At 42.5% G+C, this 16,494-nt stretch overlaps 1 protein-coding gene across 1 annotated transcript in view; it reads left to right on the plus strand.

The window, feature by feature from the left end:
- Positions 1–15,713: 15,713 nt before the first annotated feature.
- LOC129714820 (early endosome antigen 1-like) overlaps positions 15,714–16,494 on the plus strand; it is a 55,558-nt gene continuing 54,777 nt past the window's right edge. The window contains exon 1 of the mRNA XM_055664662.1: positions 15,714–15,745. The gene's annotated coding sequence lies outside the window, so the exon portion shown is untranslated. The remainder of the gene's footprint in view (positions 15,746–16,494) is intronic.

A 16,494-nucleotide genomic window follows, 5' to 3' on the forward strand; every position in this document is an offset into this window, starting at 1 on the left:
ACTGACAATAAACAGTCAATGTCAGTGCAGTTTAAGGAACCACCATGAAGGGATAAGTTTATTGACTATATTTGTTGCAATTATGCATCGAGGCTCGTGCCCCATAATACAAGGTCTAGAAAAACATAACCTATAGCCGTTCAGACAGATACGTCAACTCAATTTATCGGATTGATACATATTTCATAAGCCGGCAAATCGTCCACCCTGTCATAGAAAATGCAGTTATAAATATACCGCAATTTAATACAGTCCATATTAGCTCGAGATTATCTTTTTCTCCTCTAGTTCCGATGATATGCATTGACATATGCCTAAGGTGTTCCATACTAGCCTGCCCCTATCGGATTGTACCATTTCAAATGCGATTAAGGAACAGAGCACTATTTTCAGTGTGTCCTGCTACCGTCAGAATTTTACAAAAAATACATGGTACATTCACACATATCTCATCAAAATGAATAGGTGTACAAATATATCAGGGTTTGAAGGTAACTTCTCTGGCATGCAGTTCTAAGCAACGTGTTGCAGTATGGCACTAGAACCAGAGGGGTAGCACAAATTGCCACAGGCTGGCGAGACTAGTGCTGATGGAATGTGATAGAATTAATACAGAACTATTTTGCAAATTTTGGGGATACCTTGAATGACAGGACCTACACAACGAATGCGGTAGAGCGGTGGGGAGTGTGGTTGAGCAAGAGGGATATAGTGCAGGTGTATCGTTGAAATGGCCATACATGAAGACTCGGGTGTCAAAAAGGCAACGATCCGGCATGGTTTAAGTATGACAGTTCATTTTTACATGTCGGGGTATATGGGACAAGGGGAATACAAGGGCGGAGGGAGGGTAGGAAAGGTTTCACTATAAGTCTCCGCGGGTTCAAGGAGGGATCTAGTTTGTTCAGCACTTTGAACTGTATTATGCAATGTCTGGCATTTAAGGAGCAAATATGGATATATTGTAAGCTTTCGTCCCATATATCGTTTGCGATTTGTTGACTCATCTCATCTTCCCATGCACGCCTGTAAACCTCAGATGATGGGGTGTTGATGTTTTGAAGAACATTGTAAATGTGGGATATCAACGTCTCTGTATCTGCATGTCCATTCAAACATTCATCGAGTTTATCTGGACTTGCTGTGTTGTAGTCTTGCATGTATGTTTTCACATAGACACATTATATGCGTAATGTAATTGGAGAATATTTATATTAACTCGGGTCAAACAAAACAACGATGCAATTTATTTAAAGTTCATTTTTTAAACCATTGTGTGTTATGCAGGTTACAAATCGTAAACGAATGGAAAAAATGTCAGCATTTTTATATTTATGTAATTGTCAATTTTGCTAGCGCGACCATGAACGCAATCACACACAAGTGGACACATTCGGGATTTACTTCCTGGAATAAAATGTCAACTTGCAATATATTTTGCTACATTTTATAAACCAATTAAGCTCCGCTAATGACAAACACGAGAGGAATCTGCCGTTGTTTCATTTATATATTTCCGAATCGAATACGTCGGGTACTGATTTAATGCAAAGACATTTGGAGGACGGTAGGTACATATACGTAATTGGGGTGTACACGGTGGAGAAGGTAAGGCGACATTAAGACTGTTGTAGTTCTAAATGTGAGAGAGAACCATGCACATTTATACAGTCAAAACTTTCTTGTGTTGCTCGATTTGATAGTTTAATATCATCACCGGGCGTCGTAAATATTCGTGGAGCCGAACTGGTGTTTGCAATGACAATGGATTACACAACAGCTCACTGACCTTAATGAAGTGCAATTATCTTAATTCAGAATTGCTCGACAGTACATTTGACCTTCTTTACTTAAGTTGGAGAAGAGGCTAACGTCCCCTGCATTGTGGAATTTGGTGAGATCCCTTGCCCCGAGAGAAATGGCCGTAAACGGAAATACATAGATACACATATATATAGAAAATAGGTGCAGGAGGAGGCCATTCGGCCCTTCGAGCCAGCACCGCCATTCATTGTGATCATGGCTGATCGTTCCCTATCAATAACCCGTGCCTGCCTTCTCCTCATATCCCTTGACACCACTAGCCCCTATAGCTCTATCTAACTCTCTCTTAAATCCTTCCAGTGACTTGGCCTCCACTGCCCCCTGTGGCAGGGAATTCCATAAATTCGCAACTCTCTGGGTGAAAAGGTTTTTTCTCACCTCAGTCTTAAATGACCTCCCCTTTATTCTAAGACTGTGACCCCTGGTTCTGGACTCGCCCAACATTGGAAACATTTTCCCTGCATCTAGCTTGTCCAGTCATAGAAACATAGAAACATAGGAAATCGGTGCAGGAGTAGGCCATTCGGCCCTTCGAACCTGCACCGCAATTCAATATGATCATGGCTGATCATCCAAATCAATATCCCATACCTGCCTCTCTCCATGCCCCCTGATCCCTTTACCCACGAGGGCCACATCTAACTCCCTCTTAAATCCAGTCCTTTTATAATTTTATATGTTTCTATAAGACCCCCCTAATCCTTCTAAACTCCAGTGAATACAAGCCTAGTCTTTTCAATCTTTCCTCATGTGACAGTCCCGCCATCCCAGGGATCAATCACTGCCTCAATCACAAGGATGTCCTTCCTCAAATTAGGAGACCAAAACTGTACACAGTACTCTAGATGTGGTCTCACCAGAGCCATGTGCTTTGCGGCATGCCGCCTGTGACTGAACGCCAAGGTAAACAAGATATTAATGTAGGAAACCAAATTTAAAGCATTTCAATAAATGCATACATTTGTCTGAGAATTTACCAATGATCAGACCAATTTTAAGTATAACTAGAACATTGCAACATTTATCCAATTCGTTGCTATTACGTCTGTCGATAATCAGACTTCTAGAATTGTAATAGTAATTCTAATCAGCTTGCAGTGAGTTCAGTTAATATCTTCAAACATCTCGGGCAGCAGATAATCTACAATTGACACGGCCTCATCGAAACAGCTATCCGAAATCCACTGTGAATTAAAAAAATAACCATTACTATCAATACATTTTAGGTTTATAGTAAGTAAGTCCATCCTCTCGTGAAAGCGAAAGACAATGAATAACAGCTGTTGTTCGGCCAGTGATGATTTCAAGCATCACATGCTAAGGGGGGTGTTACCACTTACATAGGGCATGCCCCGCTGAAAGACAGGTTAGCGTGCAATATCGTTCCACGTTCAGTTATTTGGAACCAGCATGAAGGAGAGACGTTTATTCATATTGTTCAAATGCCGAGGCTACCTGCATCTTGTTGGAAAAAAAACCCACAACCTATAGCATATTTGACAGATACGTCAAATTGTGCTGAATGAAAATGAATACAGTACAGTCAATATAGCGGCAATGAACTCGGTAACTTGCTCTGTCAAGAAAATGCATTTATAATATACCGCAAATTAATGTAACACATGTGCATATTAGCCCGAGTTATTGGCTTATCTTTTTCTCCTCACTAGCCGATGATATCTTGAGCACTATGCATTTTCTCTATGCCTACCTTTGCAGTGTTTGTCCCTGCTACCGTCTGGTTAATCACATCGGATAGAAAGGCATCGACCATTTCAAATTGCGATAAGGAAACGAGCCGCTATTCTCAATTAAGGTTTACAATAAATACTGGTAATTCACACATATCTCCTCAGCGCCTCTATTTACAAATATGTATCAGTGGTTTGAATGAGAAACTACATGGCATGATTGGCACGTTTGCAGATGGCACAGAATTGGGTAGTTTTGTAGATGGTGAAGATGGTTAGCACAAATTGCAGCAGGATCTTGAAAGGTTGGCGAGATAGGCTGAGGAATGTTTGATAGAATGTAATACAGAAATATTTTGCATTTTGGGGATACTTGCATGACAGGACCTACACAACGAATGGTAGAGCTGTGGGGAGTGTTGTTGAGCAGAGGGATATAGGAGTGCAGGTACAGAGGGCGTTGAAATGGCATCACATGAAGACTCGGTGGTCAAAAAGGCTTTTGGCACATTGGCCGTTATCCGTCAGGGTGCCAAGTATAACAGTTGGGAATTCATGTCGCCGTTATATGGGACGATGGTGAGGCTGCATTTAGAGTGCAGTGTTGATATCTGGGAACCATGTTATAGGGAAGATGGTGTCAAGTTGGAAATGGCGCCGAGAAAATGTACAAGGATGTTGCATGGCCTCGAAGGCCTGAGCTATTGGGAGAGGTTGAGCAGGCTTGGACTCACTTCCTTGGAGCGCAGGAGGATGAGCGTCGATCTAATGGAAAAAAAAAACGAGAAGAATATATCGGGTACAGGCAAAGGGTCTCTTCCCTAGCGTAGGGCAATCGAGAACCGTAATACATAGGTTTGAGGCGAGGGTGAAGATGAAATAGGAACCCTTTTTCACAGATGGGATTAGGGAATGGGTTTCAGGAGGATGTAGGTGAGGTAGGTACCATCGCATCGTTTAAGGGACATTTAAGAAACATTGTACAGGGATAGGAGATGTTTAGAAATATATTGGCCAAACTCAGTCAGATGGGACTAATGCAGATTGGACATGATGGTCATTGTGGGCAACTTTGGCCGAAGGGCTTATTTCTACTATGTATGACTCTGTGACACTACAACATTAAATCTCTAGATTTAACGTCTTAAAATGAAAATCAGTAGAGGCAATGTGTCAGCATTTCAACTTTGTTTTATTCTCCATTTGCAACAGACGGGAAGTGACCATGAATGTTACTGTTCATCGTTTGATACATTTACTACAGTTCCTCCTGATGGTTGCAACCATTTAACGTCAAAAATGTTGCAAGTCGGATTCGTATCTGATGAATCATTTCAATGGAATTTCGGGGTTTACATATATATGGAATTGCAGTTGTGAATATTACCACTGATTTGCTCGTTGCTCGCGTTTTACAAACAAAGTTCATTGGAAGAACGAGGTACACTTTTTTACCTTTCTCTTTATAATTCTTTCTTCTGAAACAGATGTGATAACTCTTGCTGGTACAAATACGTTGTATTATGTAATCGATGTATCTGTCCTGTACTTTTTTTAGCCTTGCCTAAAGATTGCTTTGCTGATTTTTTTTACCATCTCTGAGTTCTTGTTCTACTCCCTGAGAGTACATAATTGCAGGTCTATGATTGGATTGAATTCTTTCCTCATAATTATACTTTGCATTTAAATTAGGAAACTATTATTATTATCATTATTATTATTATTATTATTATTATTATTATTATTATTATTATTATTATTATTATTAGTAAATACTAGCAAAATATATGACTATTTTCACTTTGTACGATAGCGTAAATAGTGGCGGTCGTTATTTTCCATTTATTAGCTGATTTTCCCTTCATTGTTGTGACGAGGATATATAATGTTTCAAACTAAAACAGCTGGCAGGAACAACAGGAATATAATTGTTGCATAATCTTTGTTTTCAGCGCATCGTTTAAAATATTGCACAAAAATATACCTTTCGCTTTGGGCCTGTGAAAAACCTACTAAGCGAACATAACATTTTCCATCTCTTTTCGGTTCCATACTAGAAAAACTAGAACAAAGGAAGAGAATCATAATATTTACATTGTCGCGTAACAAAGTACATTTTCATTTCTACACAGCAATGGCAGCACCGTCTGATCAATATGTCAAAACGGAAACAGAAGATGGCGATGAAAAGCAGAAAGGCGCCTTGCACATGGGACATGAACGACAGTTCAAATCCTTTAACGCAAAAGGTAATTAGGTGTGGACGATTCATTAACATTTGTTAAAACTCCGTACTATTTGTCGTGCAATCTTAAAAAAAAAATCCGTTGCAATTTCTATTTTAAAATAGTTTTTGAATAACGTCCATATATATTGCAAATAAAAATCAAATAGTGTTTATCAAAATAACGCGGCAAAACAAGTTTTAAAAGATAATGTGGTCCAGATGTCATAGAACAATGTCTTGCGTTGCCCGAGTTTGCAATAAAAATATGAACAGCATTCGAAAAGCCAGCGGCGGATCTAGCTACTGTTTCTCTGAGAGAAGAAAATCTTCCCCATGAATTAACGTCTGCTTACATATTAACCAATAAAATATAGTGTTTATCAAGAATAACACACAACCACCTCTCGACAACCACTTCCCCACTTCCTCACAGCCACCTCTCAACTTTAATTCTCCGATGTGCTTCCGATTTCAAGATTGCTTGATTTAACGTTTACGATGCATCATGATAATTTATCAGTTTGTGATACTCATCCACCAAAAGAGAGCCCAAATAGATCACGTGCAGTTATACCCAGAGATGATACTATGCAAGGATTACCTCTGTCCAAAATACTACCATTATTTCGATGCCAATACAGCTTCAGTAGATCAAGGTGCATTGAAGTATTGTGTACAATATAAACAATAAGCATTTTTTTTAGTATTGGCGAAGGATGAGCGTCTGTACGAGTTAGTCATTAATATTCACCACAGCAGCGAATGGATGTCACGTTTATGTTATTAACCCTTTATTGGTCACCTAATTTGTACGTCTATATCAGAAAACCGGAATCCAGAAGAGAAATGTCTTCCTTAACATAATCATAATTATCACAATCATAATAGTACTTTACTAGCGAAGTATGTTTCCAACATACGAGGAAGGCCGCGGTTGGAGCGTCAATCCCAGGCAAGGGATTGTAGGTTCCGATAGTAAGTCAACGGCCCGGCGGTGGGGCTCATAGTCAGTCTCAAGCAAGGCCGCCAGTTCCATGATGCTAGGCCGCAGAGCGACTGAAGATACGATCCGGAAAACAATCGCATGTCAGGTAAGGTAAGAGATTGATAAATGCTTTCGCCGATCCCCTCCCCCACCTCCCACGTAAAACAAACTAGAGAACATGAACACATACCACTAAAACACACTAAAAATATATAATTTTTAAAATACGAAAAGACAGACACACTGTTGGCGAGGCTGCCATGGATGACGGCGCCACCCGGTGTACATAATCGATGATATTGTGCTCTCCGCAGCAAAAGGACTGTGTAGTAGTATGCTTAGGAGATCAGAATTCCCAGTTGCTTGGAAACTGTAACACAGTGAAGAGATGGGGTTATAGAAACTATTGAGCAAAGTGATAATTTTTCCGAGCAGATGAATAGTACTGTTGTCAAGAGTCAAGAGTGAGTCAATTTTTGTCATTTGGACCCCGAGTCCAAAGAAATGCCATACATTACACACAAATAGTATAGCTGTGATGGAACGAAATGCTACTCTTGTCAGAGTCAAAGTTATATGGCGATTTTGTCACAGTCTCGCACACCCTCTCCTCGCATTCCGCGGCCTCCAGCCCGCGGGGCAGTGGTTCACGCTCCAGGAGCCGGTACTATTTTCACAGTCTGCCTCTCCTCATTCTCATCCACTTCACGTCCCGGTACTTTTCCACCGGTCCTCTTCTCCTCACCTGCCTGCCTGCCTGTCACTCCCCTCTCATCAGCCCAACTCTCCTCACCTGTTGCATTCAGTTGCCTCTGATCACCTATTAACCCGGTATATAGACCTCCTCGCCGTGCACACAGTGCCAGATTGTTCTCAGCATTTATGCAAGACTCTCCAGTGATTTTCCCGACTGCCTACACGGATTCGAACCGGCCTGCCCCTGACCATTCCGTCCCTGTCGTCTTCCCGGATATCACCTCAGCCTTCTGTCCCCGACCACGGCTTTCGTCCCGTACCTCCTGGTTTCTGTCTGCCTCTCTCCTGGGCTGTTTGGTGTATCCCTGCAACGGCTCCTCGACTTCCTGCCTGGCTTCGACTCTCCTTTCGTCTGTCCCCTCGCTGGTTTGCATCGTGTGTTTGGATCTCCTGGTTGACCTTCCGCTACCCCGACTGGACTCCTCCTGGTTACTTCGGAACCCCCGCTATCCTGAGCCCGACTACGTCTCCTACTACCTGCCATGTTCCTCATGGAAGGTTGGTTAAGAAGGTTCAACTGTTGGGAAATGCCAAGATCGCTCAACATCCTGGGAGAAGCCTAATGGTGGTGCTGAGTACGGTGTACCTCATTCCTGTTTGTCATTACATCTACTCTGTGTGCTTACAGTATCGTAATAAAGTTCCATTACCAGAGTGATACCTGCAGATGTTTTAATGCTTCTGTGAGGTGCTATTGGGTCCAAGTAAAAATACCCGTTACAATATTTCGCCCGAGATGTTTCCTGGTCTTCTTAAAATGTCTAGAATGTATTGTTATGGTGTTACTTTTAATGTCTGAATTCTGCTTATGTTTTGGAATCGGTTCTTATCTGGGTCGTCGTACACAATTATGTACATTTCTATTCCAATTTTGCCATAACATAACTCTTAAGTTATGGTGATAGAATTACGCGAGGAAAGTGAGTGGACTTCTTTTACGAGGCTCCATCCTAATCTTGAGATATAAGGCATTTGCGCAACTTGCGGAAGGCTAAAGATACAGTAAGATCGTTTCTTAGCTGGTGTAAATTGTGCATTTTAGTTCAAAGCAACAGAGCACGAATGACGCCATTACACGTTGTCATCCGTCGGTGCATTGACTAAATGTATAACATTGGACTTTAATTATGCGCTCAATAATTTAGAGATAAAACTCTCACCCCTCCTCAAAACGAGGGTTATTTTTCTATGTTCTCAATAAGTAATGTTTTCATTAACGCACGTGATGAAAACGATATTATAGAACAGATGCCGCCAAAAACTCAGTTTCGTTATGACAGTTAATTATGCCTTAGAATCCAATATTAGTTGTGATTATTTCGAATGTAAATTAAACCATACAACCATATAAAACTACAGCACGGAAACAGGCCATCTCGGCCCTACAAGTCCGTGCCGAACAAATGTTTTATCCCCTTAGTCCCACCTGCCTGTACTCATACCATAACCCTCCATTCCCTTCTCATCCATATGCCTATCCAATTTATTTTTAAATGATACCAATGAACTTGCCGCCACCACTTCCACTGGAAGCTCATTCCACACCGCTACCACTCTCTGAGTAAAGAAGTTCCCCCTCATATTACCCCTAAACTTCTGTCCCTTAATTCTGAAGTCATGTCTTCTTGTTTGAATCTTCCCTATTCTCAAAGGGAAAAGCTTGTCCACATCAACTCTGTCTATCCCTCTCATCATTTTAAAGACCTCTATCAGGTCCCCCCTTAACCTTCTGCGCTCCAGAGAATAAAGACCTAACTTATTCAACCTATCTCTGTAACTTAGTTGTTGAAACCCAGGCAACATTCTAGTAAATCTCCTCTGTACTCTCTCTATTTTGTTGACACCCTTCCTATAATTGGGCGACCAAAATTGTACACCATACTCCAGCTTTGGTCTCACCAATGCCTTGTACAATTTTAACATTACATCCCAGCTTCTATACTCAATGCTCTGATTTATAAAGGCTAGCATACCAAAAGCTTTCTTTACCACCCTATCTATATGAGATTCCGCCTTCAAGGAACTATGCACGGTTATACCCAGATCCCTCTGTTCAACTGTATTCTTCAATTTACCTTACAATTACGTCCTACCATTAGCACCTCACATGTACAGCATTTCTATCTTTTGATTTTTTGCCTAAATCACTCTGTCCTCCACCTAAATCGCTTTAGCAATGTGAGCCTCACAAATTTATCCAGGTTCCATCCATGGGTAGGGCGAAACTTTGCGCCATTTCTGCCATCTGTTACAGATATCGCCTTGGTTTTTGCAGGTAAATGGCCATTTAGAAGCTCACTCTGTACAAAAATTAAAGTTTTTGGGTAAATCCTCTCCAATAAACCAACACACAATTGGAACCCCTCTATTTTAGGTAATCAAACATAACACAAAGAAACTTTATTGCATACTTAATTCTAAATTTTCTACTTTACACAATCAAAATGTGGATTTTTGACCAACGTGAAAGAATCAAGATTTTCCCTGGCAAAATGAATTATTCGTGGAACATGGTCTCCTTTTAATTACTTAAAGGGTCAGAATAGTTCAGCACAGGGAACCTGACTAGCACTCGGGCATTGGATGAAATGGTAGGAAATGTACGACTATCGAACGATGTTTTTGCTTCATATCTCTTTCCCCTTTTTTCAAGTTTTTGTTTTTCTTTCCTTTCTTTTCTTCCTCTATTTCATCTATCTCTTTAGTTCTATTAGAAATCGCAGACTTAACCGACAATATTATCAATTTAAAAATGTAAGACAGTAATGATGTAATAGATTATGTACCTATCTCCAATAAAAAATATTTTCAAAAAAAAAAAAAAAAAAAAAAGATGCAAAGAGTAACGTCACTAATGTGGGGAGGGAGATATTCAAATCGTTGCCCTCTGTGGCAGGGAATTCCATAAATTCACAAGTCTCTGGGAGAAAAAGTTTTTCTCACCTCAGTCTTAACTGACCTCCCCTTTATTCTAAAACTGTTGCCCCTGGTTCTGGACTCGCCCAACATTGGGAACATTTTTCCTGCATCTAGCTTGTCCAGTCCATTTATAATTTTATATGTTGACTATCATGGATTAACCTATATGATAGTGTTTCTATGGTAACATTTTCTCAAAGATACGCATGTCCACAAACCGTAATAGAAGTCAAGGCATAAGGGAAAAACATCCCCGTAGAGTTTCAACTAGCTACTAACAATGTCAAACGATTGCCTGATTACATATCACAGTAACGTTATTTTAACTGTGAATGTTGTATCTAAATACATACATTGTAGTCAACGCCTTCGACAGCAGGGAAGAAAAAAACATATTTGGAGGATTGCTGACATTTTTTCTCCCCCCTGCATTATTTTCTTTCAGAAGCCGTACTTAGCGAAAAGGAGGAAGGTGTGTTTTGTTATGTAAACCGTAAAGACTACGGATGCTTGCTTCGATCTTGACCAAATTACGAACTACTAGAAGAACTCAGCGAGTCAGGCATCATCTGTAGAGGGAATCCAAGATGGCGGCGCTGGCTTAACAGCTGCGGCCCACCTGCAGTCCGTCTGTTTTTTTTCTTTCGTTTTGTTCCTTGTCCCATGTTTTAGTTAATTTTGTTTTATTAAGTTGTGTATGTATGTGGGTGGGGTGGGAGAAACATGCTTTGGTCTCTTCCTTCGGGGGATGCGACTTTTTCTTCGGTCGTATCCCCGTCCCCGTCTCCGTCTGCGCCGAGGCCTAATGGCGGAGCTGGCGGCAACGGAGCTGTAGCGGCGGCAGCAGCGGCGGAGACCTGACTCGGCACCGAAGCTGTAGCGGCGGCAGCAGCGGCGGAGACCTGACTCGGCCCGAAGCTGTGGCGGCGGCAGCGGCAGCGGAGACCTGAGCGGCCCTGGAGCTGTGGGAGGCAGCGGCAGCGGAGACCTGACCCGGCACCGAAGAGCGGGCGGCGGCGGCGGCAGCAGCGGCAGCAGCAGCGGAAACCTGACTCGGCACCGAAGCTGTAGCGGCGGCAGCAGCAGCGGAGACCTGACTCGGCCCTGGAGCTGTGGCTGAGGCAGCGACCACCCGCAGAGGGAGAACAAAGAGGGAAGAGCCAGAGAATTTAAGATTTTGCCTTCCACCACAGTGAGGAGGTGTTTGGTGAACTCACTGTGGTGGATGTTAAATTTGTGTTGACTGTGTGTTTTGTCATTTTTTTAAATTATATGTATGACTGCAGGGAGACAGAATTTCGTTCAGACCGAAAGGTCTGAATGACAATAAACGAATCTAATCTAATCTAATCTAATCGAATCCTTCTGGTGAAGTGTCCGGGCCCTAACATTGGCAGTCTGAAGAAAGATTCCGACCCAAAAAGTCGCCTATCTATTTCCTGCTTACCTGTTTCCGCTCAGCGCCTGACCACTTGAGTTATGTTTGTTTTTGCTGAAGGTATGTTTTTAAATGAATTCAAAGTTGACCAAGTAAAGAAAATCCTGGCGCATAAAACATCACGACCACATAATAAAAATCCCTAACATTGCGATCCAGCTGCCAAGGCGTTTGTTGCAGGATACCCGGTATACTGCAAATGGTCTTTTCGTTCAGACTATAGCCAAATCATTCACTGTTGTGCCCCTGTCCCACTTAGGAAACCTGAACGGAAAGCCCCTGGAGACTTTTGCGCCCCCCCCCCCCCCCCCCCCCCCCCCCCCCCCCCCCCCCCCCCCACCCCCCCCCTTGGCTTGTCATAATGTGGTACACAGTTCAGTTATTTTCAGCACTCTTTTTTAACCATATAACCATATAACCATATAACAATTACAGCACGGAAACAGGCCATCTCGGCCCTACAGGTCCATGCCGAACACATTTGTTTTCCCCTTAGTCCCACCTGCCTGCGCTCATACCATAACCCTCCATTCCCTTCTCATCCATATGCCTATCCAATTTATTTTTAAATGATACCAATGAACCTGCCTCCACCACTTCCACAGGGAGCTCATTCCACACCGCCACCACTCTCTGCGTAAAGAGGTTCCCCCTCATATTACCCCTAAACGTCTGTCCCTTAATTCTGAAGTCATGTCCTCTTGTTTGAATCTTCCCTATTCTCAAAGGGAAAAGCTTGTCCACATCTTTTTTAAATTGAAAGATGCAATACAAATCAATTATACCGGAAGAATCGACCGGAATTCACAACTAAATCTATGCTCTGGGTTTCTGTATTTCATTCAGAATTGAAGAAAATTATTGAAGCACTGAAGCGGAAAGGTGACTAATCCATAACCGTCATTTTTATCATGAATGTGCGAAAAAGCATGGGATCACGACAATGTATGCTCCAAAGAGTTACACAGTGCGGGAACAGGCAATTGGGCCCAACTTGTTCACACCGGCCAACATGTCCCAGCTACAGTAGTCCCACCTGCCAGCATTTGGTGCAGAACCCTCCAAACCTGTCCTATCCATCTGCCTGTCTAACTGCTTCTTGAATGTTGGGAGAATCCCTGCCTCAACTACCTCTGGCAGCTTGTTCCATACATCCACCACCCATTATGGGAACATATTTCCCTGACATTCCTATTAAATATTTCCCCTTCACCTCGAACCTATGTCCATCTGTCTGCGTAAGCTACCAGCGTTTGGAAATTAAAGATACATGATTAAAAGATGGCCCCTCGGTCCAGTATGTGCTGGGGTGCCAATAAGTATGCCACCCCGGCTTGTACAGGCCCCATCTTCTCGTGAAAAAAATCACCGTGACCCAGAAATCCATAGGCGCCCGATTTCCAACTTATTTCCGGCCACATATTCGTCGTACCAAAGTGGAAGTATATATTAAGAAATGTGGAATCTGGTAACTTGAATTTAGAACGAAAATAATGGAAGCATTCAGCAGCAATACAGTATATATGAAATGGAAACAGATTTAACGTGTAATACTCAAAGTACATTGGACCCAGATGCTTATTACTATTTTGATTGTTGTGCTTATGTCAACAGAAAATATATTCGGCCAGCAAGAAAAAGGTATTTATTCCAATATTTCCGCTATTTGTTCCATACGTTTTTGATCACTTAACTTGCTATTTCATCTGTCAAATCTGTGTTGGGATATCCGTCAAATATTTGTGTCTTATTTTCTTAATACTGTTTCCACTGGTGTGCCTTTGCCTTTCCCTGCTGGAAGTATGCAACCGAGAGGTTGCAGGTGGTTGCCGGAGGTTGCAGCTAGTGGAAGCAGGTAAGGAGACTGACAAAAACCTCCGGGAATCGCACGGAAACCTTGGGTGCGGCGCAAAATTTCCAGAGGTTTCCGTTCCGGTTTCCTAAGTAGGACAGGGGCGTATTTTGTCAGTTAAGGCCAGTATTTGCTCCATGAAATAATAGTAAAACTTCACTCACGCAAATCGTCAAAACTAATGCAGAGACAACGAGGATTCCAACGTCAAAGTTAGGAATACACCTCGTCCCACAAAAGTATCCAATGGACGACATTGGTCTTAATGACAGAAAAGAATGAAAGGTTAGCAATAAGTACTGACATTTTGTAACAAAATCTTGATATAACCAGACCCCTGTTTTATGAGATTGAACGATTCACGGTCTCATGGCTAAATAAAAATCTGTTTCGGTTTAGGCATCTATTAGGCGATTATTCCGTTGAAGTAAGAGTGTGGAAGAATGTTGACGTCTAAACTACGTGCCAATAATCAATAACCCCTTCACTGAGCGCTCCATCATCAACCCACTCTGTTATTTGATGAGACTGGACCCAAATTACATCAAACATCGTGAAAGCTACTTCAATTAATCGTCACCAAGTTCGAGAAGAGAAAATACCACTGACACGCAGATATTCTGTAATTGTGACCACCTTTAGAAAGTGAAGCAAATATAATATTACATGTAAAAGTTCAAGAGAGAGTCAAGAGTCAAGAGTCAAGAGTCAATTTAATTGTCATTTGGACCCCTAGAGGTCCAAACGAAATGCCGTTTCTGCAGCCATACATTACACACAAATGACACAACATAATTACATTTTACATAAACATCCATCACATAGCTGTGATGAAGGCAAAAAAAACTTATCTCTCCACTGCACTCTCCCCCCCCCCCCCCCCCCCCCCCCCCGTGATGTCAGAGTCAAAGTCAAAGCCCCCGGCTGGCGATGGCGATTGTCCCGCGGCCATTGAAGCCCACGCCGGGTGGTGCGAGGTCGCACACCGGGTCTTGGTGTTGGAGCCCCCGGTGTGCGCTCGTAAAGTCCCGCGACCATTCCAGCCGCGCGGGGCAGTGTAGTGAGGCCCCGCTCCAGGAGCTCTTCAACCCCGCAACTCGGGCGGGAGAATTCGCCGTTGCAGTAGCCCCCGAAAATTCCAGGGATCCGCGGGCTCCCGGCGCCGCTGTCCGCAGACCCGCAGCAGCAGCTTCCGACTCCGCAGCGGCAGCAGCAGCAGCAGCGCCCCTCCACCCGCTCCAACCGCTCCGGACTCAGCCAGCCCCGCGACGGCGACGGTGAGTAGCACCAGAGTCCCCGGCGCCCCCCTGTTGGAGGCCGCTCCTCGTTGCGGCCTCAACGACAACGGAAACCCGACGAGAAAAAGGTCGGGTCTCCAGTGCAGGGAGAGATTTAAAAAGTCCCCCCCCCCCCCCCCTCCCACCCCACCCCCACCCCCCCCACCCCACACACCACGACCCAACAAAAAATAACAAAAACTACATTAAAACACAGACAGAAAATAATAAAAACGCGGACAGACTGCAGAGGCCGCTGCTGGCCACAGCCGCGTCGCCTACCGGTTGTCATTTTATTTGTCATTTAGTCACGTGATCAGAGCAGTCGTTCGCGAATTCTTCCTTAGTGTTGGCGAAATTCCGCTACCTAATTTCAGTATGGAGTTCGCTGACGACATGGAACTTGCATGAACAAGTACAGAATACAATAAAAATTGAGCATGTCATTTGATGATATGAAGAACGACCTCGAATTCATCTGGAGAGATGGTATGCGGGCAGAGCGTGAACGTGACTGGCCTCAAAATTATATTTACTTTCCAATCTGGCTACATGAAGGCATACCTGCCATGATTTCTAGCTGGCCATTTAACCTCAGAACAAAGCGACATCAAGCAAGGCCGTGTTCTTGCTGCACATTTCTCCTCGATCTCTTTGGTACTATTAGTCAATTCCTGCTAACATTCATTCACATTTCCCTTTTCTATTGCATCTTATATATATTCATTTTTCTGCTTCAGGGAGAGGCACGTCCGAACCTGGGATTTCCGACAAAGGTAGAGACAAAATAAGATATTCAACTATGCTGATTAAGATAGCACAATTATATAATGTAGTCTAAAATTTCAGGACAATATACAAATTATATATATCAATCACGATTTATTTCACGATAGGGCAATGCAGAAGATCTATTTTTGTTATCCTGTTAAGAATATGTGATTTTGTTACATTCTGTTTGTAGTTTGTTTGGTTGTTTGTTTGTTTGTCTTTTTGAACAAAGTCCGCGAGCATTGCCACTTTTCATTTCACTGCACATCTCGTATGTGTATGTGACGAATAAACTTGAATTGACTTGACGTGACTTTTTTCTCAACTAGGATGCAATATTGTATCGAAATCCGCAGGAGAAAGGAAAACATATTTCAAAATATATTGTGTATTCTCGATTTAACCTCGTGAAATCCCCTCAACTGAAGATTTCACCTTCAATAAGCCACGGGTAAAATAAGCTCAAGACGCCTGAAATTAATTACACTAAGATGTAACTGTGGAAATTCGCTGTTGCTCCAATTTTTTGGGATCAGTTCGACATTTTAATTCAAGTTTATATTCACGCATTAGCAGAAAACGGTGAGTTCCATCACATCCAACAAATATATTCTTCCCTATTTTTTTTAATTCAACACGGAGACAACCACAGACTGAGAATTATATATTACCATTGTTCAATGATTGGACTCTCAATGACTTGTAGATATCAATCTTGCACTTGGCTTTGTACATCAGGACCATTTGATCTACA

Source organism: Leucoraja erinacea, chromosome 42 (genome assembly GCF_028641065.1).
Source record: "Leucoraja erinacea ecotype New England chromosome 42, Leri_hhj_1, whole genome shotgun sequence".
Lineage (NCBI taxonomy): Eukaryota > Metazoa > Chordata > Chondrichthyes > Rajiformes > Rajidae > Leucoraja > Leucoraja erinaceus.